At 36.1% G+C, this 27,475-nt stretch overlaps 1 protein-coding gene and 2 long non-coding RNA genes across 7 annotated transcripts in view; 1 reads left to right on the top strand and 2 right to left on the bottom strand.

Annotated features, from left to right (window-relative positions):
• The window catches only part of LOC309633571, a 190,300-nt gene extending 164,140 nt beyond the window's left edge, over positions 1–26,160 (bottom strand). Inside the window, exon 1 of the long non-coding RNA XR_014247618.1 lies at positions 24,119–26,160. This is a non-coding gene — a long non-coding RNA (uncharacterized lncRNA). The remainder of the gene's footprint in view (positions 1–24,118) is intronic.
• HMCN1 (hemicentin 1) overlaps positions 1–27,475 on the top strand; it is a 510,534-nt gene that overhangs the window by 157,119 nt on the left and 325,940 nt on the right. The gene's annotated exons all lie outside the window — the stretch shown is intronic.
• LOC309633518 overlaps positions 1–27,475 on the bottom strand; it is a 339,904-nt gene that overhangs the window by 200,258 nt on the left and 112,171 nt on the right. The gene's annotated exons all lie outside the window — the stretch shown is intronic.

The raw sequence follows: 27,475 nt of genomic DNA, 5'->3' as shown, positions 1-27,475 counted from the left end.
CATACTACTTTGTAGAGAATTTTTTATAGAAGGCTCATGGGGACTAAATGGAGGAGACTGCAAAGGGCATGATACCTCAGAATCAGATAAAGCTGTTTTACTTCATCATGTTGTATAATGGTCATTTTGTAAAAAATGGCATTTGTTGTTTTAAAAGATTCAACAATATTGATTTTGCTGAGGCAGATGCAAACTACTACATATAAAGTGGTAAAATAGGCGATTTATAAATGATAGAAAACCTAAAATTTTAAAATGTTGTAAAGTTCAGCATTAATGGTTAAGTAATATACACTAGTAAATCTTAAGGAATGTTTTATAATAATCAATGGAAAAATGCCATCCTTGAATAAGCCTATATTTTATATTTTATCTGATAGTAATCCTTGTTCATCAGAAGAACTGTGAAAAACTTGAGGAATTCCAGAGAAGCAAAAGTTACTGAAGGAATTATAAATTCAGTATATTAGAAAATATTCATTATTCTTAAGAATGTAGTTACATTACTAAGTGACTTCATAAATATATAGAGAATATAGAGAAAAGGATAGATAATATCTCAACAAATTCATACAGGGAAGAATGAGAATAACCATAGTTTACTTTTAAAAATGCATGCAGACATAAAGACCACGATTATACAGTTTTTAAAAATCATTAAGCAACATTTACCACCATCTGTCTTGATAGTTTGAGACATAATTGAAGCAGACAACTGGATAATCTGATTCCATCCTTTTCTGAAATCATGAGGTTCCATAGGTAAATAGTAAGTCTTTTATCATTAGCTATGTTAAAAACTACCTTTTTACTTTGAAGTTGTGACCAAAGTATTTCTTTTTTTCTAAATTGCCAACATGATTATACTACATGTCACTACAGTAAAGGACTGTGTTCCTATATTCAGTCCTTTCAATTAGGTCTCTTAAGGTATAGGCTTTGCTCCTATTGCTCTGTTATTAAGATTTATAAACACAAATACATGCCTATAACCAGATGAATCAGAAGATTTTGAATGAGTAGATATGAAATTCTACTTCCCAATTCCAGACACATTATCCCCTTTAATTATATCTACTCTGAGTAAAGGAGGGGCAACAGCCAGTCTTCTACCGAGCAATCCATAAAACTTCTAAGAGAAAAATTGATTCCACTTGTCTCTCTTGCTGTGTTGGTAATACTGTGCTTTTCATAGGATTATGGCTGAAGTGAATGATTACACCAAATTTAATCTAAAAGTAGTCTCTTGACAGTTTTGTAGTTATTCTATAATGACTCACCAATTGGAAATCTACCTTTTTAAGTTAAAAAAGTGTCCAAATGCTTATTGTGTACCTAAGGTCCTGTCTAAAGACAGATAATCGTTATTTGCATAACTCAGTGAAGAAGACCACACAGATTTTGCCCTGTTTCATTGAACAAAGAACTTTACTAAACATTCTAAGTCTTAATATTAGTATAAGGATTATAAACACTTGAGAGCCTGTGCTGTGCATGTTCTGTTGGAAGAAAAGTAGCTAGAGGAGAAAAAGGGATCGAGATAGACAGAGAGAGAGAGAGCGAGAAAGAGAAATCCAGTTATGCATTTATTAAATAGCTAATAGTCATTCATGATCTAAATGCAGTAAGCATCCAACATACGTAGTTAAGTAGGTAAATACCCAAGAGTTTGTTTAGTTAGGTGTTTAGAAATTTCAGGTCTTAAAAAGATGAAGCTTGAATGAATCTCCTTTGAAAAGGTTGGGAATATTTATTTCTCATTATAACTCTTTTTTATTCATCTCTTTTTCTTGCACAAAATATAAATCAAACTCATTTTCAAATTTCTAATCATAAGTCAAATGTCTTATAAAAAAGAAAAGCATGTAGTTTACTTTTAGGAAGTTGTACTTACTACAACATCAAGCTTAGTTTTACATATGGAATGCATCATAAAGATACAATTTTTGTTTAATGCATTTTCTAATGTCAGCACTCTAGTCCAAGTGTTCATCACTTCACACCTGTATTACTGCAGTAATTTCTTCTTTCTCTACTTCTAGTTTCCCCCATCCAATCCAGTAAGATAAGCCTCCTCAAATATCACTTTAATCACATCTGGTCCCTGCTCTAAAAACCGACAGTGACTGCCAATTGAATGGTATCCAAATAGTTTTTGTTGGAATTCCAACCTACTATAATCTGGCCTCACCTTGCCATCCAAATATATCTCCAGATATTTCCTAATACTCCATTCCCTACTCTAATTAGGCTATCTCTACTCTACCTCCACACACTGTTGGGTACTTTGCTGCCTCTGCACTTCTTCTTCTAAAGCTTCCTTAACCTAGAATAACCTCACCTTGCAGCTCTTAACTTCTTTCCTTTCTATCCTTCAAAGACCATTTGTTTTTTTGTCCCACTTAATAGATAACCCCTTCCCAGAGGATACCTGCCGTGTGGAGCCTTTCCTAGTCTGAGTACCCACAGTTATTACTATTTGTTTATGGTACACTTCTTATCCATTATAAGTGACACTTAAAAAAACTTAATATGTTTTTAATGGAATTTACTTTACAATCAGTGGCATGTCACAGATTGATTACAAGTGTTTTACCTTTCTAATTGACACATAACATAGCGGTGCATCTTATAATTTATGGTATTTTAAGAGTTGAAAAATCAGTGTATATTTTATTTATTGTTTTCCCATGTATCTGATGTGTTATCCAGTGTTATTGTAAATTTTTACCTTGGAAATCTTTTTTTTTTTTTTTTAATCTTCCCGTGAATACCGTTTAGTTTTATGTGTATAGTTGAATTTCTTGAAATTAATTAGTGAAACTTTATTTCAGTTATATTAAACTAAATAAATAAAAGCATGTGCTTGGTTAGAAAAGGGCTTTTGTGAATCATTGTTAATTTTTCTTTTATTTTAAACTCTTCACTGAAGTATTATATACATGCAGAAAAGTACACATAAACCTGCAGCTTAATACATTTTCACAACCTCAACACATCCTAGGTAACCAACACCCAGATTGAGAGGCAGTACATTACCAGGACCCCAGAAACCCTCTTCAGGCCACCTTCCAGTTACAAGGGGTACCCTTATATCCTGGCCTCAAAAAACATAGATTAGTTTGGCACATTCTGTCCTTTACATAAATGCAGTCATACAGGATGCACACTTTAATGTCTGGATTCTTTTGTTCAACATTGTTATTTGTGAGACTCAGCCACATTGTTACCCATAGTTGTAAATCATTCATCCTCATTCATGTGTTGAGTTCAGTTTTATGAATATATCACAGTCTGTCCATTCCATTGTTGATATATATCTGGGTAATTTCCAGTTTTGATCTAATACAAATAGTACTGCTCTGAACATTCTAGGATGTTCATTTGTTGTACATATGCATTAATTTCTCTTGGTTAAATATCTAGGAGAAAGAATGTTCTGTCACAGAGTATAAATTCACCTTCAGTAGATGCCACCTGTTTTGAAAGTTGGTTCAATTTATATTCTCATCAGTAGTATGTAAGAATCCTGACTGTTCCACATTTTCACCAACACTTGGTGTTTGTCTTTTTCAATTTAGCCATTATGATGGATGTGTATGGTATCATCATCATTATTATTTTTTTGTACAGATAAAAAAATGCTTCCAGCAAAATTTTTGGATTTTCCTTCAGAAATGTGACAGTTATTGAATATAATCACTTTGGGTTGAGTTTAAGGATTCACATGAAAATAATTACTAAAGCTGTTACCATTACTCACTTTGGATATTTGCTTGGCTATGGTTCAATGCCTGTGTGACTAATAAACACTGTATTAGGGGCTGTTTCTAGTGATATCTTTCTGGTGACATTTAACTGTAATCATTTTTGTCTTTGTGAAAATTTACTGAGCATTTCGTATATCTCTAGAGTTACCTATTTGGCTCTCCTAACTCTTGAGTTTAGAATTAGTTATGCTAATTCCTGGGAGCTAGGGACAACTTAATTAACATTTTGTTGATTACCTCTTTAGATTAATATCATTTGTTTTTTTTTTTTTTGTTTATAAATATCTCTGATTAATACCAGCATTGTTTACTGGGTAGGTAAAGTTAGTAATAAAATGTTGAGCCCCATTGATACTATAACTATTATCTACTGTGATTGTATGTTGCAAGTGAAAGTCGTGGTTTCAAATCTGGGCATTAAATCTCTAATGAACTAATATTTCTCATTGATTTTTCATGTGCTCCAAAATATTTTATGTGCTTGAAGTACTAGATAATTAGCCTGTAATTCCATTTCTCTACCCTGTGATTGCTGAGAGAAACACTGTGGTCATTTTTCTTGCCAATATTCTTTCATATTCATTTTCCGGCCAAGACATCTTGTTTCTTACTGAATGATAAAGCTATATTTTTTAATTGTTTTGAAATCAAAGATGCTGACTTCAGTATATTTCACCCCAGAGGTTTGTACAGATTGTGTGACTAATTACCATAAAAATTAATTATGGCTCAGAAATGAGAAAGGTGTACTCACTCTATCACAATGTCCCATTTACAAAACAAGGCTTTAAAAAATAAGCAAAGATCAGTGCAGTAGTTTTATGAAACCATAGTCAATTTCCAACTATTTCTTTAGTTGTCTAGAAATTCAGAGTGCTAAGTTCAACCAGTCTGTGATGGATTACATGTTAAGAGCCTCTTACTGAATAAGCATATGTAAGATCTTTCTTACATTGTCATTGGGTGAAGAATATCTAGTTTTAGGATTGCCTTTTCCACTGGGAGGCTGGACACTGATTAATTCATCTCCTACAAATTACTGCCTTTAGTTTTTGTCTCCTGACTCCAACCTTAACTTTCTTATTACAATCTAATTTAATAACTTAAAAATCTGCTTCAGGCCATGAACTCTAATTTCTTTTGTATTCCCAAATGTTTACCTGATGGGTGAGTACAGAGTAAGTGTTTATAAATATGTATTGAAATAAGAAAACTAAATGTGTGATGTAGAGAACAAACATATGGACACCAGGGGGGGAAAGTGGTGGGGATGGTGGTGGTGGGATGAATTGGGAGATTGGGATTGACATATATACACTGATGTGTATACAATAGATGACTAATAAGAGCCTGCTGTTTAAAAAAATAAATAAAATTCAAAAAAAAAAGAAAAAGAAAACTAAATGTGTAATAAACCTAATTATGTAAATAAGTCTGTGTATAAGCACACACACAAATGCACAAATACAGAAAGAAATATCAAAATATTGAACAGTGATTATTTACAGGTAGTACAATAGTGAATATTATTAAGAGGGATTACATTCAATCTGTATATCACTTTGAATAATATGGATGTTTTACAATATTAATTCTTCAAATTCATGAACATAAAATCTTCCTTTTTTTATTTTTAGAATTTTATTTATTTTTTATACAGCAGGTTCTTATTAGTTATCCATTTTATACACTTCAGTGTATATATGTCAATCCCACTCTCCCAATTCATCCCACCACTGCCCCCACCCCCCCGCCGCTTTCCCCCCTTGGTGTCCATACGTTTGTTCTCTACATCTGTGTCTCTATTTCTGGCCTGCAAACCAGTTCATCTGTACCATTTTTCTAGGTTCCACATATATGCGTTAATATACGGTATTTGTTTTTCACTTTCTGACTTACTTCACTCTGTATGACAGTCTCTAGATCCATCCACATCTCTAAAAATGAACCAATTTCATTCCTTTCTATGGCTTAGTAATATTCCATTGTATATATGTACCACATCTTCTTTATCCATCATCTGTCGATGGGCATTTAGGTTGCTTCCGTGACCTGGGTATTGTAAATAGTGCTGCAATGAAAATTGGGGTGCATGTGTCTTTTTGAATTATGGTTTTCTCTGGGTATATGCCCAATAGTGGGATTGCTGGATCATATGGTAATTCTATTTTTAGTTTTTTAAAGAACCTCCATACTGTTCTCCATAGTGGCTGTATCAATTTACATTCCCACCAAGAGTGCAAGAGGGTTCCCTTTTCTCCACGCCCTCTCCAGCATTTGTTGTTTGTAGATTTTCTGATGATGCCCATTCTAACTGGTGTGAGGGGATACCTCACTGTAGTTTTGATTTTCATTTCTCTAATAATTAGTGATGTTGAGCAGCTTTTCATGTGCCTCTTGCCCATCTGTATGTCTTCTTTGGAGAAATGTCTGTTTAGGTCTTCTGCCCATTTTTGGATTGGGTTGTTTGTTTTCTTAATATTGAGCTTCATGAGCTGTTCATATATTTTGGAGATCAATCCTTTGTTTGTTGATTTGTTTGCAAATATTTTCTTCCATTCTGAGGGTTGTCTTTTCATCTTGTTTGTAGTTTCCTTTGCTTTGCAAAAACTTTTAAGTTTTATTAGGTCCCATTCGTTTATTTTTGTTTTTATTTCCATTACTCTAGGAGGTGGATCAAAAAATATCTTGCTGTGATTTATGTCAGAGTGTTCTTCCTATGTTTTCCTCTAAGAGTTTTATAGTGTCCAGTCTTACTTTTAGGTCTCTAATCCATTTTGAGTTTATTTTTGTGTATGGTGTTAGGGAATGTTCTAAGTTCATTCTTTTACATGTAGCTGTCCAATTTTCCCAGCATCACTTATTGAAGAGACTGTCTTTTCTCCATTGTATATCCTTGCCTCCTCTGTCGTAGATTATTTGACCATGGGTGCGTGGGTTTATCTCTGGGCTTTCTGTCCTGTTCCATTGATCTGTATTTCTGTTTTTGTGCCAGTACCATATTGTCTTGATTACTGTAGCTTTGTAGTATAGTCTGAAGTCAGGGAGTCTGATTCCTCTAGCTCTGTTTTTTCGCTCAAGACTGCTTTGGCTATTCGGGGTCTTTTGTGTCTCCATACAAATTTTAAGGTTTTCTGTTCCAGTTCTGTAAAAAATGCCATTGGTAATTTGATAGGGATTGCATTGAATCTGTAGATTGCTTTGGGTAGTATAGTCATTTTCACAATATTGATTCTTCCAATCCAAGAACATGGTATATCTCTCCATCTGTTGGTATCATCTTTAATTTCTTTCATCAGTGTCTTATAGTTTTCTGCATACAGGTCTTTTGTGTCCCTAGGTAGGTTTATTCCTAGGTATTTTATTCTTTTTGTTGCAGTGGTCAATGGGAGTGTTTCCTTAATTTCTCTTTTTAATGATTTTTAATTTAATGATTTAATGATTTATTAAATTTAATGATTTTTCATCATTAGTGTTTAGGAATGCAAGAGATTTCTGTGCAATAATTTTGTATCCTGCAACTTTACCAAATCCATTGATTAGCTCTAGTAGTTTTCTGGTGGCATCCTTAGGATTCTCTATGTACAGTATCATGTCATCTGCAAACAGTGACAGTTTTACTTCTTCTTTTCCAATTTGTATTCCTTTTATTTCTTTTTCTTCTCTGATTGCCGTGGCTAGGACTTCCAAAACTATGTTGGATAATAGTGGTGAGAGTGGACATCCTTGTCTTATTCCTGATCTTAGAGGAAATGCTTTCAGTTTTTCACCTTTGAGAATGATGTTTGTTGTGGGTTTGTCATATATGGCCTTTATTATGTTGAGGTAGGTTCCCTCTATGCCCAGTTTCTGGAGGCTTTTTAACATAAATCAGTGTTGAATTTTGTCAAAAGCTTTTTCTGCATCTATTGAGATGATCATATGGTTTTTATTCTTCAGTTTGTTAATATGGTGTATCACATTGCTCGATTTGCGTATATTGAAGAATCCTTGCATCCCTGGGATAAATCCCACTTGATCATGGTTTATGATCCTTTTAATGTGTTGTTGGATTCTTTTTGCTAGTATTCTGTTGAGGATTTTTGCATCTATATTCATCAGTGATATTGGTCTGTAATTTTCTTCTCTTGTAGTATTTTTTTCTGGTTTTGGTATCAGGGTGATGGTGGCCTCATAGAATGAGTTTGGGAGTGTTCCTTCCTGTGCAGTTTTTTGGAAGAGTTTGAGAAGGATGGGTGTTAGCTCTTCTCTAAATGTTTGATAGAATTCACCCGTGAAGCCATCTGGTCCTGGACTTTTGTTTGTTGGAAGATTTTTAATCACAGTTTCAATTCCATTACCTGTGATTGGTCTGTCCATTTTTTCTGTTTCTTCCTGCTTCAGTCTTGGAAGCTTATACCTTTCTAAGAATTTGCCCATTTCTTCCACTCTGTCCATTTTATTGGCATAGTGTTGCTTGTAGTAGTCTCTTATGATGCTTTGTATTTCTGCAGTGTCCGTTGTAACTTCTCCTTTTTCGTTTCTAATTTTATTGATTTGAGTCCTCTCCCTCTTTTTCTTGATGAGTCTGGCTAAAGGTTTATCAGTTTTGTTTATCTTCTCAAAGAACCAGCTTTTAGTTTTATTGATCTTTGCTATTGTTTTCTTTTTTTCTATTTCATTTCTTTCGCCTCTGATCTTTATGATTTCTTTCTTTCTACTAACTTTGGGTTTTGCTTTTTCTTCTTTCTCTAGTTCCTTTAGGGGTAATGTTAGATTATTTATTTGACATTTTTCTTGTTTCTTGAGGTAGGCTTGTATTGCTATAAACTTCCCTCTTAGAACTGCTGTCGCTGCATCCCATAGGTTTTACGTCATTGTGTTTTCATTGTCATTTGTCTGTAGGTATTTTTTGATTTCTTCAGTGATCTCTTGGTTATTTAGTAACGTATTGTTTAGCCTCCATGTATTTGTATTTTTTATGTTTTTTTCCCTGTAATTGATTTCTAATCTCATAGCGTTGTGGTCAGAAAAGATGCTTGATATGATTTCAATTTTCTTAAATTTACTGAGGCTTGATTTTTGACCCAAGGTGTGATCTATCCTGGAGAATATTCCATGTGCACTTGAGAAGAAAATATAATCTGCTGTTTTTGGATGGAATGTCCTAAAAATATCAGTTGAATCTATCTGGTCTATTGTGTTATTTAAAGCTTGTGTTTCCTTATTAATTTTCTGTTTGGATGAAATGTTCATTGGTTTAAGTGAGCTGTTAGAGTGCCCCACTATTATTGTGTTACTGTCGATTTCCTCTTTTATAGTTGTTAGCAGTTGCCTTATGTACTGAGGTGCTCCTATGTTGGGTGCATATATATTTATAATTGTTATATCATCTTCTTCTTGGATTGATCCGTTGATCATTATGTAGTGTCCTTCCTTGTCTCTTGTAACATTCTTTATTTTAAAGTCTATTTTATCTGATATGAGTATTGCTACTCCAGCTTTCTTTTGATTTCCATTTGCATTTAATATCTTTTTTCCATCCCCTCACTGTCAGTCTGTATGTGTCCCTAGGTGTGAAGTGGGCCTCTTGTAGACAGCATATATATGGGTGTTATTTTTGTATCCATTCCTCAAGTTGTGTCTTTTGGTTGGAGCATTTAATCCATTCACGTTTAAGGTAATTATCAATATGTATGTTCCTATTACCATATTCTTAATTGTTATGGGTTTGTTTTTGTAGGTCCTTTTCTTCTCTTGTGTTTCCCACTTAGAGAAGTTCCTTTAACATTTGTTGTAAAGTTGGTTTGGTGGTGCTGAATTCTCTTAGCTTTTGCTTGTCTGCAAAGCTTTTGATTTCTCCATCAAATTTGAATGAAATCCTTACCAGGTAGAGTAATCTTGGTTGTAGGTTCTTCCCTTTCATCACTTTAAATATATCATGCCACTCCATTCTGGCTTGTAGCGTTTGTGCTGAGAAATCAGCTGTTAACGTTATGGGAGTTCCATTGTATGTCATTTGTTGTTTTTCCCTTGTCGCTTTCAATAATTTTTCTTTGTCTTTAATTCTTGTCAATTTGATTACTATGTGTCTTGGCGTTTTTCTCCTTGGGTGTATCCTGCCTGGGACTCTGGGCTTCCTGGATTTGGGTGACTATTTCCTTTCCCATGTTAGGGACGTTTTCAACTATAATCTCTTCAAATATTTACTCAGGTCCTTTCTCTCTCTCTTGTCCTTCTGGGACCCCTGTAATGCGAATGTTGTTGCATTTAGTGTTGTCCCAGAGGTCTCTTAGGCTGTCTTCATTTCTTTTTATTCTTTTTTCTCTATTCTGTTCCACAGCAGTTAATTCCACCATTCTGTCTAACAGGTCACTTATCCATTCTTCTGCCTCAGTTATTCTGCTATTGATTCCTTCTAGTGTATTTTTCACTTCAGTTATTGTATTCTTCATCTCTGTTTGTTTGTTCTTTAATTCTTCTAGGAGTTTGTTCTTTAATTCTTCTAGGTCTTTGTTAAACATTTCTTGCATCTTCTCAATCTTTGCCTCCATTCTTTTTCCAAGGTCCTAGATCATCCTCACTATCATTATTCTGAATTCTTTTTCTGGAAGGTTGCCTATTTCTACTTCATTTAGTTGTTTTTCTGGGGTTTTATCTTGTTCCTTCATTTGGTACATAGCCCTCTGCCTTTTCATCTCATCTATCTTTCTGTGAATGTAGTTTTTGTTCCACAGGCTGCAGGATTGTAATTCTTCTTGCTTCTGCTGTCTGCCCTCTGGTGGATGAGGCTATCTAAGAGGCTTGTGGAAGTTTCCTGATGGGAGGGACTGGTGGTGGGTACAGCTGGCTGTTGCTCTGGTGGGCAGAGCTCAGTAAAACCTTAATCCGCTTAACTGCTGCTGGGTGGGACTCGGTTCCCTCCCTGTTGGTTGTTTGGCCTGAAGCGACCCAACACTGGAGCCTGCCCAACTCTTTGGTGGGGCTAATGGCAGACTCTGGGAGGGCTCAAGCCAAAGAGTTCTTCCCAGAACTTCTGCTGCCAGTGTTGTTGTCCTCACAGTGAGCCACAGCCACCCCCCACCTCTGCAGGAGCCCCTCCAACAGTAGCAGGTAGGTTTGGTTCAGTCTCCTATGGGGTCACTGCTCCTTTCCCTGGGTCCCGATGTGCACAGTACTTTGTGTGTGCCCTCCAAGAGTGGAGTCTCTGTCTCCCCCAGTCCTGTTGGAGTCCTGCAATGAAATCCCACTAGCCTTCAAAGTCTGATTCTCTATGAATTCCTCCTCCCGTTGCCGGACCCCCAGGTTGAGATGCCTGACGTGGGGCTCAGAACCTTCACTCCAGTGGGTGGACTTCTGTGGTATAAGTGTTCTCCAGTTTGTGAGTTACCCACCCAGCAGTTATGGGATTTGATTTTATTGTGATTGCGTCCCTCCTAGCGTCTCATTTGGCTTCTCCTTTGTCTTTGGATGTGGGGTATCTTTTTTGGTGAGTTCCAGTGTCTTCCTGTCAGTGATTGTTCAGCAGTTCTGATTCCGGTGCTCTTGCAAGAGGGAGTGAGCGCACGTCCTTCTACTTCACCATCTTGAACCAAAATCTAGTGGGTATTATTTATATTCTCCTTATATGATTGTCTCTTTTCCATTTTTTTTTACATAGCATATAGTACTGTTACAAGAAACAGGTTTAATATAAACTTTGAAAATAAAAATGTAATATTAGTTTATCTAATTTGTATGTTTGCCTAAAACAAATAGACTGCCACATATTTCTCCAACAAAGATGAGTTTGGGATCAGCAGAGAATTGCAATTCGGAGTCTGCAGCCATGGCAAAGCCACATGGCAGTCCCCAGAAGGAGAACGCTTTTATAGAGACAAAAAGGAAGTTGGGAGGGCTGTAGTAAACAAAGAGTCTGTGGCTTTTCACTAGCTGAAATCTTGCCAGTAAAGAGGAGGAGTCTTTCTTCTTCCTCTTGGGCTCTGCTGTCTTTACAGGGTGTGAAAGCCCTCTTTTTGTGTCCCAACTCTATTTAATTGAGGTTTCTGTTTATTAACTTTTTATGTATGTCAGATACAGAAACAGCAGGATCCTTAGAATTGATCCCTCAAAACTCTTGGTCCAACTGAATTTCAGTGTTATATAGTTGACAGAGAAACCAGGATTCTTCTAATTCCAATATGTAAATCAGTTTAATAGTCATGAACAGAATAGTTTTGTAGTCATTCTGTTGTAGTGTAGTAATCCAAAACTAATGAGCTTACCTACTCTTTGACTTTATAGGTGCACATTAACTTGAATTTTTTTCTCATTCTTTATAATTAGTATAACTTTTATCTTTGTAGCTGATTTGAAATATGTTTTCATGTTGTTATAGTTTCCCTTTTCATCTTAGTAGTAGAAACATTTGACCTTTAATGTAATGATTCTTGAACCTTTTGAAATTTCCTTTTGTATTTCTGGTCATGGTTAAAAAGGATCATCATTCTTCTTATTTCTCATGCCAGAAATCTGAGAGTCATTCCAGACTTTCCTTCTTTTTCATGTCCACATTAAATTACCACTGAGGTTACACTGAATCTAAGATATCTTTGACTTCTATTTCTTCTTCTTCGTTCCCAGTATCATTGGTGCTTCATTATTTTTAGCCTGGTTTATTTTAACTGCCACATTGCTGATCTCTCAGGAGAATGCTACATGTCTAGCTTAGTTCATCTTAGAGATTTTGTAGAACCTAATGGCAATTACTTAAAATGGTCCCTGATCATTTACTCAATAATCAGTCCAAGACTGTGATATAATTGCAATGTATAGCAATATTTACCAAGCAAGGAGATAGTGAAACTCACTCCTGACTGGTCTTCAGGCAGCTAAAAAAAAAAAAAAAAAAAAAAAAAATTGACATTGATGGTTGCCATTTGAGTGGTGTAGTAAATGGGCAAGGAAGTTGAAATTAATGTATCCTCCAAAAATGGGAGTGGAGGCAGGATTACAGTGACAGTAACAAAATTTAAATTCAGGCACTTTCTTTATTTGAATCCCTTCCAAGGCTCTGGGAAATGAACTGAAACATGTTCAGAGAGTTAAAAATTGAAGGGGGATGTTTGCAAAGGTAAGATACTTAAACCATGATTGATTAAGACCACTGTCTCCTTCAACGTCAGCTTCCCCTCTGACACATGTGCCCTTGTGTCCAGTGACACTGGGGTAATCTTAGCTGTTTTTTGGGGATGCATAGCTCTAGCAGTACTTTAAACACAAAGTACGTCATGTATGAAGTCAAAATTCTTAAAGCATCCCAGATAATAAAAATTTTTTTTGATAAATTATATTAAAGGCTTTCTATTTTCTCTACATAAAATATTACATTTTTTTGGTCATGGGAACAGACATTCAAAGAGTATGCAGCCAAATATGCAAGGGGGAAAATATCATAACCTCTTGTCACTTAACAATAGTAACTTTAAAAAATTAATTTCTAGATTTTGTGGGATTTACAATATTTGTCAGCTTTTAATAATTTGAAATGCATGTGAACTATTTTCTTATTACAGGTGACTGTTTTTGTACCTACTTTCATAGCTGTGAATTTGTATTTCTCTTAAAGAGGACCCCCAAATTGTATAAGCTTTAGGCCCACAGAACCTGTGTCTGTCCTTGAATAGAAGGTATTTGGGAAAACATTTATGATCTATTATCTTTTGCTGAGTCATCTCTCACTGCTCTTAGTCAGAGACCCAGAACTGTCCCCCTGCTCAAAAAACATGAATTTACTAGGGGTGAAACAGAGAGGATATGTTATCCTAGTTTATGATAGCAAATGCCAAATGCCTGTACTTTAGTTATTCACATCTGGCTTTGTAAACTATTATAGGCAGGGAACATACATTTTCCCTTATGGATTTAGTGCAGATCCTAGTATTTGATAAAATGACTGTACTTAAATGTTTATCAACTTAGCATAAAATCTCTTTTCAGGCCATTAATCACTGTCATTTTTTCTTTGGTTGTTAATAAAGTGTGATAATGCGATTTAAAATAAATACTATATAAATAGTATGTACTCTAAAGACCTTACTAGATTATTCGTTGGATGCTTTTTCTTTTTTACCTTCTCCTTCACTACCCCCACCCATTGTTGAAAATGTCTTCCTGCCTCTTTATCACATTTACTTTCCAATCTCTTCTTTTTCAGACATCTAGATTACCTTTTGGTATGCTGATGGGTCAGACTTTCTCTTTCTTTCTTAATCCATCACTTTCATTTACTTCCCAAATTTAGATTCTTGCTTTACTTTTTCTCTTTCCCCCTTGGGAGTTGCTAAGATTTGTACAGTTGTTTCCAACTGCCATCTCTGGAGTGATGATTTAGTTGTGGGGCTAATAAAGTTTCACTGTAATTTAAAAGGGAGGCTGAAGATGCTTGGCAAGTACTGAATATTCACCTATATTATTTCAAGCGTTACCAGTAAAACCCAGGCTGTTATATAAATTTAAGGGTCCTTACTAAAGATTACAGGGAATCTGGAAAGAGTTAGTGTTACTGAGATTCTTGTGCATGGTGCCAGATTTTAAAAAACTGTATAATATTGAAGTTTTACCACTCCTATAAAGTGTTTCCCAATAATTTTAGTCCACACCGATGGCTCCTCTTCTTGACTGTCTGAGGCACACATTGTTACTAGCATTTGTACCTTGTGGAACCTCTGAAATAACTGGATCTTTAAATCTTCCAATTTATCTCCTCACTAAATGCACTTAAAGCTATATTGTATGACATTTGAATATATACTTCCTAAAACTTCTTGTTTTTTGAGTACATTATTAGTTCTTAGGAGGCTATTTGGAAATATGGAAAGTATGATGAGATCTTGAGAATTTCACTTTAAAACCAACACATAATCAGAGCAAAGATATACAAAAGACTCCTTTTCGTGACTGAATGGCTCAGGGGTCAGTGAAACTTGCTTGTAGCTTGACCGAATGTGTTAAAATATCTCAATAATGTGTCAGTAAGAATGGGTACAAATCAACATGCTAAGTCATTAAGATAAATGTTTGCAGTGCCCATCCACATTCTGTCTAAAAGTGAGGGAGCCTCCATCAGCTGAGTTAGGGTCTGTTTGGTCCTATATGGTTCCGATTAGTGATGAAAGAGTTGTAGTCTATGGACTGTGAGATTTTCCCATCTCATTGATAAGAGCAGATCTATTGTGAGATTAACTTAATCAACCAAATGCTATTGGTGTTTAATGCATCTGAATCACTTCCTCTGTCTTATTCCCAAACTCAACAAGCACATGACAGTACAGTGGATTTACATATTAAGTGTGTGTAGGGGTGCATCTTAGACCAGGACATAATTTGAAATTTGTATATAATCAAAATTATGCCTGAAATCTTTTGAATCACTTTTAAATTCCTAGGACTTAGGCTTAGAAGCTCAAAATCTAATTTATTTCTTTACCTTCCTCCTGTCCCTCCTTTCCTCCCTCCTTCCCTCCCTTCCTCCCTTTTCTCTCTTTCTCCCCACCACTCTCTCCCCCTCCCCTTCCTTCCCTTTTTCTCTCTTCCTTCTCCCTCTCTATTTCTCTTTTTTTTTCTTTGTCCTGGTCCAGTTGGAATATGAGATTTCTTTCAAAGGTAGGAATGAGGGGCAATGGGCACCCAAACAACTTTACCGTATATTACATTACAGTGGTTGAGAGCATGTGATTTGGAGTCCTATGCTTTTTTTGGAATCTTATATCTTATACTTACTAGCAGTGTGTTACTATAAAATTTAAGTACTTTCAGGATATAGGAAAAATTATATGAGGTAAAATTTGTAAAGTTCTTAACATGGGGCTTAGCATGTAAGTGCTATTTAAATGGCAGCCATCAAAATAACCATTCAGTTATGATTTGGAATCCAGAAGAAGTAAGTCTGTATCTTGAAGCCAGTGGAGCAGTCTTGTGGCCATAATTGTTCTGATTCCTCCTTCTTGTAAATGTATGACTTGACATTATCAATTTTTGAGATTCAGTGTATATGTGTCTGCCCCAGAGGAATAAATTCTCCACCCCAAATTATTCTATATTTAAGAGCCAGATCTTACCCCTTAGTAAATTCTTCTTGGGAACGAAGTCTGTTTTGAGGTTTTTGGGAAAGATGTTGCTAATTTTCATAACATGTATGCTATAAGGGACTGATAGGATTTTTACATGTCAAGTATAAACCAGGCAATCTTGTATTTTAGCTTTGTTCTGGTAGAAAGGGGGTGGAGGGCAGATCAGGACACATAAATACCTACTTTTCTTAGTCATTGTAAATTAAAATTTGTTTTCATACTCTGTAATACTTCAGCTCATAGATACTTCTTTTAATTATTTAAGGACTATATATAAACACTTGAAAAGAGACTGTAGTTCAGTTATGAAGTGAGGAATTCCTTCACAGTATGAATTATTTCATGCTCTAATTTATCTGTTTTAAGTAAGATGTTCAGATACTTTTAAAGAAATATTTTGTTTAGTAATATAAATGATTGTTCCAAAGAAGAGATGGTACCTCTGCAAAGTTGTTTTTCAAAATCCCCCCCCTATATACTTTTGAGAATCTGGCCAAACTATGAATCTGCCTCCCATGTACTATGCCCACATAATTATATAATTTTGGAAGTAAATTTTGCTAAGAAAGCTAATTTTAAGAGTACTCAAGTAACTTTTTAACTATGGGTTATTTTGTTACTCAGAGAGAGCCTGAGTAAAGTTTGGACTTTTTCCTGCTTTCAGTGTAGCCAGGAGTAAGACCTGAATGAGTCTACATATGTTTGCATGTATGTATATATGTATGTAGGTATATGAATGTATGTATTTATATACTCAGATGTTTTTATAATTTCTTTTCCTTTCATAACTAGGAAGAATTTTAATGGGACACTTGAATTCACTGAGATTTTTCTATTCTAAAATAGAAAGGTAGTTAGTAGAGGGGAAAAAAAACGAAACAAACAAACGAAAAAACCCAAGCAAACAAAAAAAGATTCAATGGGAGATACAAATGAAAAAGTCAATAGTTTGCGCCGCAGGCTCGCCCCACATCCGTACCCCTCCCTTCCCACAGCCTGAGTGAGCCAGAGCCCCCGAATCAGCTGCTCCTTTAACCCCGTCCTGTCTGAGCGAAGAACAGACGCCCTCAGGCAACCTACACGCAGAGGCGGGTCCAAATCCCAAGCTGAACCCTGGGAGCTGTGCGAACAAAGAAAAGAAAGGGAAATCTCTCCCAGCAGCCTCAGGAGCAGAGAAATAAATCTCCACAGTCAACTTGATGTACCTGCATCTGTGGAATACCTGAATAGACAACGAATCATCCCAAATTGAGGAGGTGGACTTTGGGAGCAACGATACATATATATTTTTTCCCTTTTTCTCTTTTTGTGAGTGTGTATATGTATGCTTCTGTGTGTGATTTTTTCTTTATAGCTTTACTTTTACGATTTTCCTAGGGTTCTGTCTGTCCGGTTTTTTTTTTTTCATTAGTTTTAAAAAATTTTTTCTTAATAATTATTTTTTATTTTAATAACTTTATTTTATTTTACTTTATTTTATTTTATTTTATATTTTTTTCTTTCCTTTCTTTATTTCTTTCTTCCTTCCTTTGTTTGTTCATTCCTTCCTTCCTTCCTTCCTTCCTTTCTTTCTTATTTTTCTCCCTTTTATTCTGAGCCGTGTGGATGAAAGGCTCTTGGTGTTCCAGCCAGGCATCAGGGCTGTGCCTCTGAGGTGGGAGAACCAAGTTCAGGACACTGGTCCACAAGAGACCTCCCAGCTCCATGTAATATCAAATGGCAAAAATGTCCCAGAGATCTCCATCTCAACGCCAGGACCCAGCTTCACTCAATGACCAGCAAGCTACAGTGCTAGACACCGTATGCCAAACACCTAGCAAGACAGGGACACAACCCCATCCATTAGCAGAAAGGCTGCCTAAAATCATAATAAGGCCACAGACACCCCAAAACACACCACCAGACGTGGACCTGCCCACCAGAAAGAAAAGATCCAGGCTCATCCACCAGAACACAGGCACTAGTCCCCTCCACCAGGAAGCCTACACAACCCACTGAACCAACCTTAGACACTGGGGACAGACACCAAAAACAACGGGATCTACGAACCTGCAGCCTGCGAAAAGGAGACCCCAAACACAGTAAGTTAAGCAAAATGAGAAGACAGAAAAACACACAGCAGATGAAGGAGCAAGGCAAAAACCCACCAGACCTAAAAAATGAAGAGGAAATAAGCAGTCTACCTGAAAAAGAATTCAGAATAATGATAGTAAAGATGATCCAGAATCTTGGAAATAGAATAGACAAAATGCAAGAAACATTTAACAAGGACATAGAAGAACTAAAGAGGAACCAAGCAATGATGAAAAACACAATAAATGAAATTAAAAATACTCTAGAAGGGATCAATAGCAGAATAATGGAGACAGAAGAACGGATAAGTGAGCTGGAAGATAAAATAGTGGAAATAACTACTGCAGAGCAGAATAAAGAAAAAAGAATGAAAAGAATTGAGGACAGTCTCAGAGACCTCTGGGACAACATTAAACGCACCAACATTCGAATTATAGGGGTCCCAGAAGAAGAAGAGAAAAAGAAAGGGACTGAGAAAATATTTGAAGAGATTATAGTTGAAAACTTCCCTAATATGGGAAAGGAAATAGTTAATCAAGTCCTGGAAGCACAGAGAGTCCCATGCAGGATAAACCCAAGGAGAAACACGCCAAGACACATATTAATCAAACTATCAAAAATTAAATATAAAGAAAACATATGAAAAGCAGCAAGGGAAAAACAACAAATAACACACAAGGGAATCCCCATAAGGTTAACAGCTGATCTTTCAGCAGAAACTCTGCAAGCCAGAAGGGAGTGGCAGGACATATTTAAAGTCATGAAAGAGAAAAACCTACAACCAAGATTACTCTACCCAGCAAGGATCTCATTCAGATGTGATGGAGAAATTAAAACCTCTACAGACAAGCAAAAGCTAAGAGAATTTAGCACCACCAAACCAGCTTTACAACAAATGCTAAAGGAACTTCTCAAGGCAGGAAACACAAGAGAAGGAAAACACCTACAATAACAAACCCAAAACAATTAAGAAAATGGTAATAGGAACATACATATCGATAATTACCTTAAAAGTAAATGGATTAACTGCTCCAACCAAGAGACATAGACTGGCTGAATGGATACAAAAACAAGACCCATATATATGCTGTCTACAAGAGACCCACTTCAGACCTAGGGACACATACAGACTGAAAGTGAGGGGATGGAAAAAGACATTCCATGCAAATAGAAATCAAAAGAAAGCTGGAGTAGCAATTCTCATATCAGACAAAATAGACTTTAAAATAAAGACTGTTACAAGAGACAAGGACACTACATAATGACCAAGGGATCAATCCAAGAAGAAGATATAACAATTGTAAATATTTATGCACCCAACACAGGAGCACCTCAATACATAAGGCAAATACTAACAGCCATAAAAGGGGAAATCGACAGTAACACAATCATAGCAGGGGACTTTAACACCCCACTTTCACCAATGGACAGATCATCCAAAATGAAAATAAATAAGGAAACACAAGGTTTAAGTGATACATTAAACAAGATGGACTTAATTGATATTTATAGGACAATCCATCCAAAAACAACAGAATACACATTCTTCTCAAGTGCTCATGGAACATTCTCCAGGATAGATCATGTCTTGGGTCACAAATCAAGCCTTGGTAAATTTAAGAAAATTGAAATCGTATCAAGTATCTTTTCTGACCACAACGCTATGAGGCAAGATTACAATTACAGGAAAAAAATCTGTAAAACATAAAAACACATGGAGGCTAAACAATATACTACTTAATAACCAAGAGATCACTAAGGAAATCAAAGAGGAAATCAAAAAATACCTAGAAACAAATGACAATGAAAACACAACGAACCAAAACCTTTGGGATGCAGCAAAAGCAGTTCTAAGAGGGAAGTTTATAGCAATACAATCCTACCTTAAGAAACAAGAAACATCTCAAACAACCTAACCTTACACCTAAAGCAATTAGAGAAAGAAGAACAAAAAAACCCCAAAGTTAGCAGAAGGAAAGAAATCATAAAGATCAGATCATAAATAAATGAAAAACAAATGAAGGAAACGAGAGCAAAGATCAATAAAACTAAAAGCTGCTTCTTTGAGAAGATAAACAAAATTGATAAACCATTAGCCAGACTCATCAAGAGAAAAAGGGAGAAGACTCAAATCAATAGAATTAGAAATGAAAAAGGAGAAGTAACAACTGACACTGCAGAAATACAAAGGTTCCTGAGAGATTACTACTAGCAACTCTATGCCAATAAAATGGACAACCTGGAAGAAATGGACAAATTCTTAGAAATGCACAACCTGCCGAGACTGAACCAGGAAGAAATAGAAAATATGAACAGACCAATCACAAGCACTGAAATTGAAACTGTGATTAAAAATCTTCCAACGAACAAAAGCCCGGGTCCAGATGGCTTCACAGGCGAATTCTATCAAACATTTAGAGAAGAGCTAACACCTATCCTTCTCAAATTCTTCCAAAATATTGCAGAGGGAGGAACACTCCCCAACTTATTTTACGAGGCCACCATCACTCTGATACCAAAACCAGACAAAGATGTCACAAAGAAAGAAAACTACAGGCCGATATCACTGATGAACATAGATGCAAAACTCCTCAACAAAATACTAGCAAACAGAATCCAACAGCACATTAAAAGGATCATACACCATGATCAAGTGGGGTTTATCCCAGGAATGCAAGGATTCTTCAATATACGCAAATCAATCAATGTGATACACCATATTAACAAATTGAAGGAGAAAAACCATATGATCATCTCAATAGATGCAGAAATGCTTTTGACAAAGTTCACCCATTTATGATAAAAACCCTCCAGAAAGTAGGCATAGAGGGAACTTTCCTCAACATAATAAAGGCCATATATGACAAACCCACAGCCAACATCATCCTCAATGGTGAAAAACTGAAACCATTTTCCACTAAGATCAGGAACAAGACAAGGTTGCCCACTCTCACCGCTATTATTCAAAATAGTTTTGGAAGTTTTAACCATAGCAATCAGAAGAAAAAGAATTAAATGTAATCCAAATCGGAAAAGAAGAAGTAAAGCTGTCACTGCAGATGACATGATACTCTACATAGAGAATCCTAAGGATGCTACCAGAAAACTACTAGAGCTAATCAATGAATTTGGTAAAGTAGTAGGATACAAAATTAATGCACAGAAATCTCTAGCATTCCTATACACTAATGATGAAAAATCTGAAAGTGAAATTAAGGAAACACTCGCATTTACCATTGCAACAAAAAGAATAAAATCTCTAGGAATAAACCTACCTAAGGAGACAAAACACCTGTATGCAGAAAATTATAAGACAGTGATGAAAGAAATTAAAGATGATGCAGATAGATGGAGAGATATACCATGTTCTTGGATTGGAAGAATCAACATTGTGAAAATGACTCTACTACCGAAAGCAATCTACAGATTCAATGCAATCCCTATCAAACTACCACTGGCATTTTTCACAGAAGTAGAACAAAAAATTTCACAATTTGTATGGAAACACAAAAGACCCCGAATAGCCACAGCAATCTTGAGAAAGAAAAACGGAGCTGGAGGAATCAGGCTCCCTGACTTCAGACTATACTACAAAGCTACCGTAATCAAGACAGTATGGTACCGGCACAAAAACAGAAATATAGATCAGTGGAACAGGATAGATAGCCCAGAGATAAACCCACGCACATATGGTCACCTTATCTGTGATAAAGGAGGCAAGAATATACAGTGTAGAAAAGACAGCCTCTTCAATAAGTGGTGCTGGGAAAACTGGACAGGTACATGTAAAAGTATGAAATTAGAACACTCCCTAACACCATACACAAAAATAAACTCAAAATGGATTAAAGACCTAAATGTAAGGCCAGACACTATCTAAACCTTTAGAGGAAAACATAGGTAGAATACTGTATGACATAAATCACAGCAAGATCCTTTTTGGCCCACCTCCTAGAGCAATGGAAATAAAAACAAAAATAACAAATGGGACCTAATGAAACTTAAAAGCTTTTGCACAGCAAAGGAAACCATAAACAAGACGAAAAGACAACACTCAGAATGGGAGAAAATATTTGCAAATGAAGCAACTGACAAAGGATTAATCTCCAAAATTTACAAGCAGCTCATGCAGCTCAATATCAAAAAAACAAACAACCCAATCCAAAAATGGGCAGAAGACCTAAATAGACATTTCTCCAAAGAAGATATACAGATTTTCAACAAACTGATGAAAGGATGCTCACATCATTAATCATTAGAGAAATGCAAATCAAAACTACAATGAGATATCATCTCACACCGGTCAGAATGACCATCATCAAAAAAATCTACAAACAATGCTGGAGAGGGTGTGGAGAAAAGAGAACCCTTTTGCACTGTTGGTGGGAATGTAAATCGGTACAGCCACTATGGAGGTTCCTTTAAAAATTAAAAATAGAACTACCATACGACCCAGCATCCCACTACTGGGCATATATCCTGAGTAAAACATAATTCAAAAAGAGACATGCACCACAATGTTCATCGCAGCACTATTTACAATAGCCAGGACATGGAACCAACCTAAATGTCCACCAACAGATGAATGGATAAAGAAGATGTGGCACATATATACAATGGAATATTACTCAGCCATAAAAAGAAACGGAGTTGAGTTATTTGTAGTGAGGTGGATGGACCTAGAGTCTGTCATACAGAGTGAAATAAGTCAGAAAGAGAAAAACAAATACCGTATACTAACACATATATATGGAATCTAAGAAAAAAAAAATTCATGAGGAACCTAGTGGCAAGACGGGAATAAAGACACAGACCTACTAGAGAATGGACTTGAGGATATGAGGAGGGGGAAGGGTAAGCTGTGAGAAAGTGAGAGTGTGGCATGGACATATATACACTATCAAACGTAAAATAGATAGCTAGTGGGAAGCAGCCGCATAGCATAGGGAGATCAGCTCCGTGCTTTGTGACCACCTAGAGAGGTGGGATAGGGAGGGTGGGAGGGAGGGAGATGCAAGAGGGAAGAGATATGGGGACATATGTATATGTATAACTGATTCACTTTGTAATAAAGCAAAAACTAACACACCATTGTAAAGCAATTATACTCCAATAAAGATGTTAAAAAAGTCAATAGTTTATCATTTCAGTTTTATAAGGTATAATTGATAATATAAAGTGTTAAGTGGTAAATTGTAAGATATTTAAAGTGTATATTGTGATGTATATACCTATTGATATAATTATACATTGTGAAAGGTTTCTCCTCATCTAGTTAAGTATCACATCCATCACCTCCCATATTTATCTTTTTTTATTTTTTTTTGGTAAGAACATTTAAGTTCTATTCTCAGCAAATTTCAATTATGCAATACAGTGTTATCAGCATGGTATTTATATTTGGAATCTACAAAAAAAGAAAAAAAGTGAAGCTTATTGAAACACAGAGTAGAAACGTATTTGCCAGTGGCTGGGTGGTTAGGAAAACAGCGAGAGATTGGTAAAAGGATACCATCTTTTAGCTCTATGATGAATAAGGTCCACGGATCTAATGTATAGAAGTCAATACTGTATATTTTTATTATTTTAAATAATGCATATTTTCTGCAAGATAAATTTCCTCAGTCATTTGTAGCACATTGAGCTTGTGACACATAAGAATTTTATGAAGATAAATTAATGAAATATACTTTGACACTTTATAACAGCAGGAATGATTTCACCCTTCAGAAATGTCTGAAGCGTGCTTTTATTTTTTCAGCTGCTTTGCATTAGAGAACTTGCACCATGTTGAAGGTGTGGTAGTTTTACACAAGTTTTAGGTGTTCATAGAGTTGAAGTTGATGGTCCCTTTTGTCATCAATCCTCTGTAGTGTACCCGTTGAACCCAAATTTTCTATTGCTCTTCCAATTTCTAAGCCCTCCCCCAACCCATATTCTCTATATTGAACTCAGTAAAATTTAGTTCCACCAGAAAGCCTTTTCTTGGCAAAAACATAATAACACATAAATTATTTCTTACTTTGCCTACCTTCAAGCACGAGCATTTATGGTCTGTTCCATGAATTACCAACCACACTTGTTTTGGGGCACTTACTGTTGGAAAAGCTCACAGTGGAATTTTCCAAATTAAGTAGGTATAAGGTACACAGAGGGTAATAAAAATGGATATTATCAGCAGAAGACCTTCTTAAGACACCTCAAAGTGTGACATTTCTGTAGTGGATTTGCTAAGATTTGCAAACTATGGACCTGGGTTTGTCAGCACTCCAAAAGTGGACCCATCCTCCTCAGGAATAGACACTCATTAGCCAAACTCACAGCAGTGTTGTATAAATTAGAATGCTACTCATTCATCTATGATGAGAAATCTCATTGCCATAAGTCCAGAACACTTGTATTGGCATGACTAGTGCATTCACTCCCTACAGACTCACATACAATGTTGGGGGGACCTTGTCATCTGAAGGTTGCCTGGAGTCAGAACAAGGGGAGACTTGTTCCAAGGCTTTCTTCTGGACCATTGTGTATTAACATCTAAGTTTATTTTCACAGAATGGTGTACTTCCCTCTTTGTGTAAGTTCTTGGTGGGGAGGGGCTGCGAGGAGAGCTTCATGATTTTAAATTCCATTATATCTCCAATCTGGACCTCTCAACTGAACTTCTGATCCATATATCTGACTGCCTGCTTCTTTCTTCCACCTGATATCTAATAGACGTCTCAATTTGGCATGTCCAAGCTGAGAGCCTACATTCTCCTCCTCAGTCCATCACTCCTTTAAATCAACTTCCTGCGGTCTTCACTGTCTCAGTTAATGGCAACTGAGGTATCATCCTCAGGCTCCACTTCTGGTCTTCAGTAAGCCCTGTCAACTCTGGCTTCAGTAAACATCCAAAACTGGCCACTTCTTTCTGCCCCACTATTACAACCCTGGTCTGGGTCACTATCATCTTCCACCTGGATTAACGCAGTGGCTTTATATCTGATCTCCTTGCTTCTGACCTTTAATCCCCTACAGTCTAATTTCAACACAGAGCCTAGAGTGATCTTTTTTTTTTTTTAATAACTACTCCATTTATTTATTTATTTATTTATTTATTTATTTTTAGCTGTGTTGGGTCTTCGTTTCGTGCGAGGGCTTTCTCTAGTTGCGGCAAGCGGGGGCCACTCTTCATCGTGGTGCGGGGGCCACTCTTCATCGCGGTGCGCCGGCCTCTCACTATCACGGCCCCTCCCGTTGCGGGGCACAGGCTCCAGACGCGCAGGCTCAGCAGTTGTGGCTCATGGGCCCAGTTGCTCCACGCCATGTGGGATCTTCCCAGACCAGGGCTCGAACCCGTGTCCCCTGCATTAGCAGGCAGATTCTCAACCACTGCGCCACCAGGGAAGCCCTAGAATGATCCTTTTAACACATGTCATATCATGTAACTCCTGAGCTATGAAGGTATAGCTTGAATCTACTGTCTAAATACAGGAAAATGTAGGATCACAGTACTACATATACTCTTGAAATGAAAGTGAGTAACAGAGGTAGCATGACCATGTACGTGATATATAACTGGGAGTTCTCTGAGTTAATGTCTATGCAGAATATGATGTTTCTTAAAGGGAAAGTAATAAAAATGTGCTAACTTGAAGCTTACATGTATGATTAAAACTCAACGGTAATAACAGCTGGTTAGACTTTAGACAAACAGAATTTTTTAAAGGGGGAATTGGTTAGGATTACTAAGACATGATGATATTAGAAAGCAGAGCAACTTTTAGTCCGTTTTTTTATTGTTTTTAAATTTTCCACAGACAGTGCACCCCTTTATTATCTGCATCCAGGGTAGACTACTCCCACTGCCAGCCCTGGCTTGGGCTTCATTCTGAATGTAACAGGGAATCATTAAAATTTTTGAGTAGAAAAGTGCATCACAGTTTAGAACTGTAAATTGATCATTTATAATATAAAATTGAGACTATAAATCTGATCTTTTTAACTTATTACTTGAAGGTAAGAGCTAGTTAATTTGTTTTTATTGTCTTTGTCTCATTTCTCCAACTAGATTGTCATGTCTTGTAAGGCAGGGAGTGTGTTTCTATTTCTTTGGTATTCTCTATAATATCATATACTATCCTTTATATTCAGTAGATGCTCAATAAATGCTTAGTGACTTCTATGCAGATTCTGAATTATGGGTTCTATGCTATGCTGCAGGGTAAAAATGAACTTGAACCTGGGGGGAAAGGCTCTCCTGGTTACCCAGAAGAGTGTCTCTCTTAGCCAGATCAGAGTAGAGTGAAGCCTGCCTCTGCTATCATGTAGGGTTTACCACAAAATGATTGTCTTGGAAATGTAGTAAGTCTTTCTCGCATCAAATTCAATATAGATTTAAAGGCTTTAATATTTTTATATAAGTTAATTCTTGACAATTTGCTGTTCAAGTAGTGATAATAATATACAGATAATCAAATCACTGTTTTGCAAGCCATTTCTCATTTAAAACACCTGCATTGATTTTTTTTCACTAGATATTATTTCTGATTCACTCTTGAAAACTGATTTTTCCTTATGATAAATTTAGAAAATAGACAAGATTATTGAAATCAAAAGGCCAGCCCTGCCTTCTTACTAGTTGTGTGACTTATGAACTTTGAGAATGTACCTTAGTTTTTCCATATGTAAGATGGAGATAACCATTCCTAGGTCAAAGAGCTCTTGTGAAGATCACTGTAAAGCTCTTAAAAGTATCTGGCATATAATAAACACTATAAAAGTGCTTTCTATTATTAATAGTAATATTACATGGATGGCTTTCTGGGTAGGCTCTGATTATTAGGTGGGTGCATTTATGCCTAACCCAGCCCTTTAAACTACTTTTGCTTTGTTGCATTCATTTACTGAACAACTTTCTACCACTACTGAGCTTGAAAAATCTTCATCCAGTGCTACTGAAAAGCATACACTGGCATTTTTTTAAAAATGGACTTAATTCTAGAGATATCTCCAATGCATTTTAAAATCCCAAGTTAGCTAACCAAATAAATCAAAACTAATTAGAGCCTAATGCTCACATTTAAGACCACACGTGCAAGTTCTTACCCTATTCAGCTCAGTATTGAAAATTTAGTGCAGAGAGAGGGCTTGTCACAAATGAGCACAGGGCCCAAATGTTACCTTTTCTATACTCTTAACTCTGAGGGTAAAGATCTGATATACAATTTCTCTCTCTTTCCTCCCTCTTTCCTCTTTTCCCTCCTTCTCATACATATTTATTAGGAATTTACTATATCTCATGCATTGTGTTAGGTTGAGGGGATATAGGAGTGAACATGTCATCCATAGTTTCTGTTCTGTCTCATGGGACAGTTTAGTAGAGATGACAGATGATAAACAGCAACAACAACAAAGATACAGATATATGCATAATTACAAGTTGTATCTAACACTTTACCATATTTCCATTTTCCCACCAAAAGGACAAAAGATGTTCTGGGGAAATTCATTTGGATATAATTTTTAAAAGAAAAACATCCTTCCACATGGTGTCAAAAC

The sequence above is a fragment of the Balaenoptera borealis genome, assembly GCF_965194805.1.
Source record: "Balaenoptera borealis genome assembly, chromosome: 1".
Lineage (NCBI taxonomy): Eukaryota > Metazoa > Chordata > Mammalia > Artiodactyla > Balaenopteridae > Balaenoptera > Balaenoptera borealis.
This window is presented reverse-complemented; position numbering and strand designations above follow the sequence as displayed.